At 39.2% G+C, this 3,547-nt stretch overlaps 1 long non-coding RNA gene across 1 annotated transcript; it reads right to left on the bottom strand.

The window, feature by feature from the left end:
• Nucleotides 1–359: 359 nt before the first annotated feature.
• LOC144806342 (uncharacterized) lies at nucleotides 360–1,246 on the bottom strand. The gene is made up of 5 exons (XR_013605772.1): nucleotides 1,179–1,246; nucleotides 979–1,066; nucleotides 818–889; nucleotides 657–726; nucleotides 360–569 (listed from the first exon to the last, which is right to left on the bottom strand). It is a non-coding gene; the product is annotated as an uncharacterized LOC144806342 (long non-coding RNA).
• Between the last annotated feature and the right edge of the window lie 2,301 nt (nucleotides 1,247–3,547).

Genomic DNA, 3,547 nt, shown 5'->3' with positions numbered 1-3,547 from the left:
GATTTAAAATTTCATTATAACACTCCACTGCAAATGATAATATTTCAGTCATATATTGCATTTGGGGGTTCAGAGGTCGACGACGTTTCGATGCCGTATTTTAATCTAGGAAAAAAGGGGGATTACCAAAAAAGTCCTATTTTTTAATTAGAAAAAATCACTGCAAATACCTTTAGTGATTTGGGTTATTTATTTACCCATTGTTATTTCTTTGATTTTTTAGGAAATGCCAACAGATTCCCTCTTGTTTTATGGAGAATCATACATAAGCTTATACACAAATATTAAACATATTTACACAACATAAAAATAATCAAACAAATGATCACACATATAACATACGATATGTCATTGGGCCATTCAACATTGTATTGATAAACAAGTAATGTACACTGGTCAATGCCTATGCCACCAATTATTTTAAGCATATGTACTCGACCATCAGTATTGACTAGTTTTGAATGTTATTTAACATCAAACAAATTGACTCAGCCGACGCGTTTAAAGCCACGTTTTTCTCCTTTACGGGCTTTCATCAGGGCTTCTTAATTCAAGAAGTTTAGACATATCTACAATAAAAAAATGACAAATCAACACCATTGTCACCCTCATCCTATTTTCATCCGCAATTCACTACCTATTCAGGCTATCCGTACCTTTCATTAGTAAATCGACCACTCAATCACTTAATCTCAGCAAGACCGACCCAGAGCAGCAAGATGACCCCTACAAAGACAAATCCATCAACTATTTTTACTAAACCTTCATCAACTACCTTGCACCTGCACAGAAGTTTTCATGACCCTGCGACACGTACCTCGTGCCTTGGTATTGAAGCATCTCTTTATGCCTTCATAGATTCTTCCGTTTCATTGTAAATAAAACCTTCCTACAAAGGAACCAAACGGAAAGACCACTTAATTTATAAGGTCAGCTCATGTTTCAAATGCTTATGGTCCGTATTAACTAATTATTTACCTTCATAGAATAATGTGCCGCCCTTTGTTTCGTTTCACTCAAGGAGCAAGGGCATGCACTTCTCACTTCGCTGTGGCTTCTCGCTTACCTACAACAAAAAATGGAGTCCTTAGTGTTGATAATAAAGGGAGACTGCCGGGAATACTACTCGTGAGCGCTATCTTGTTTGCATAACTACCGCCGCATTCTTTGGCTTTTACCTCACGGCGTGAATCGTCTCATTTCCAAAACAGGTCTCCTCGCGACTTGCCAGATGCCGAACCCGTCTCCTCGCAATCCCGAAAAGCTCCGGAAGACACTTTTTAAATTACTTCCTGTTACTTGCACCTTACGCGCTGCGCGCATAGCCTTATGGGACTTATAGTTCATATGTGAATCGAGGCTCCATGTGTGTTCAAGGAGTTATGTATCCTGACTTCTCCACCAATGGTAATGAGTCATTACAATTGCGCACGTTCTAACGGCATACTCACAGCAAACTAGCTTTCTTCGTTAATACTTTGCCTAAGCACTACGGGATTAATCCCTTTCGCATATTGCTGGTCTGGGCGGTCTCACAAAAGCAATTTGGTTTACAAATAAAGGTGATTTTCTGAGGTCTATATTTTCATTTCCAGTCTGACACATTTTGTCTGTTGACAGATTTGTTATACAAAAAGCATCTTTACATATCAAATACATACATACAAATGCTCAAACACGCCAAGAAGCGCGCATGGTGCACGCCAAGGGAGGCGTTGCTCCAAAAGAAAGAAAAACCTAAGCTGGATCGGTTAGTGTGCGTTTCCACGTTTAGCCCTGCCACTAATAATTTTAAACAGATCATCCTACGCAATTGGCATTTACTGGAAAACCAGGAAGTGCAATTTCCGAAACCACTTTTTGCCATGAAGAAGAATAAAAGCATAGGGCAAGAACTAGTGAGGGCTGATGTCTTTCCAAAGGAAACAAAAAAAGATTTGAGCTCTAGTACGACAGGGGATGTGGAAGTTAAACTCCTAGCCAAGGAAGCAAATCTAATAATGAAGTATAATAGTGTGCTGACGGGCTTGAATGAAATGTCAGAATTATCTAAAATGTAACATCTTGATTTAATGTGTCTTGTAGTGATCATAAGATATGTAAAGATGCTTTTTGTATAACAAATCTGTCAACAGACAAAATGTGTCAGACTGGAAATGAGAATATAGACCTCAGAAAATCACCTTTATTTGTAAACCAAATTGCTTTTGTGAGACCGCCCAGACCAGCAATATGCGAAAGGGATTAATCCCGTAGTGCTTAGGCAAAGTATTAACGAAGAAAGCTAGTTTGCTGTGAGTATGCCGTTAGAACGTGCGCAATTGTAATGACTCATTACCATTGGTGGAGAAGTCAGGATACATAACTCCTTGAACACACATGGAGCCTCGATTCACATATGAACTATAAGTCCCATAAGGCTATGCGCGCAGCGCGTAAGGTGCAAGTAACAGGAAGTAATTAAAAAAGTGTCTTCCGGAGCTTTTCGGGATTGCGAGGAGACGGGTTCGGCATCTGGCAAGTCGCGAGGAGACCCGTTTTGGAAATGAGACGATTCACGCCGTGAGGTAAAAGCCAAAGAATGCGGCGGTAGTTATGCAAACAAGATAGCGCTCACGAGTAGTATTCCTGGCAGTCTCCCTTTATTATCAACACTAAGGACTCCGGTTTTTTGTTGTAGGTAAGCGAGAAGCCACAGCGAAGTGAGAAGTGCATGCCCTTGCTCCTTGAGTGAAACGAAACAAAGGGCGGCACATTATTCTATGAAGGTAAATAATTAGTTAATACGGACCATAAGCATTTGAAACATGAGCTGACCTTATAAATTAAGTGGTCTTTCCGTTTGGTTCCTTTGTAGGAAGGTTTTATTTACAATGAAACAGAAGAATCTATGAAGGCATAAAGAGATGCTTCAATACCAAGGCACCAGGTACGTGTCGCAGGGTCATGAAAACTTCTGTGCAGGTGCAAGGTAGTTGATGAAGGTTTAGTAAAAATAGTTGAGGGATTTGTCTTTGTAGGGGTCATCTTGCTGCTCTGGGTCGGTCTTGCTGAGATGAAGTGATTGAGTGGTCGATTTACTAATGAAAGGTACGGATAGCCTGAATAGGTAGTGAATTGCGGATGAAAATAGGATGAGGGTGACAATGGTGTTGATTTGTCATTTTTTTATTGTAGATATGTCTAAACTTCTTGAATTAAGAAGCCCTGATGAAAGCCCGTAAAGGAGAAAAACGTGGCTTTAAACGCGTCGGCTGAGTCAATTTGTTTGATGTTAAATAACATTCAAAACTAGTCAATACTGATGGTCGAGTACATATGCTTAAAATAATTGGTGGCATAGGCATTGACCAGTGTACATTACTTGTTTATCAATACAATGTTGAATGGCCCAATGACATATCGTATGTTATATGTGTGATCATTTGTTTGATTATTTTTATGTTGTGTAAATATGTTTAATATTTGTGTATAAGCTTATGTATGATTCTCCATAAAACAAGAGGGAATCTTTTGGCATTTCCTAAAAAATCAAAGAAATAACACT

This window comes from Lissotriton helveticus (genome assembly GCF_964261635.1).
Source record: "Lissotriton helveticus chromosome 1_1 unlocalized genomic scaffold, aLisHel1.1 SUPER_1_unloc_64, whole genome shotgun sequence".
In the NCBI taxonomy this organism is placed as follows: Eukaryota; Metazoa; Chordata; class Amphibia; order Caudata; family Salamandridae; genus Lissotriton; species Lissotriton helveticus.
Note: the sequence above shows the minus strand (reverse complement) of the source record. Positions and strands in the feature narration are given on the sequence as shown.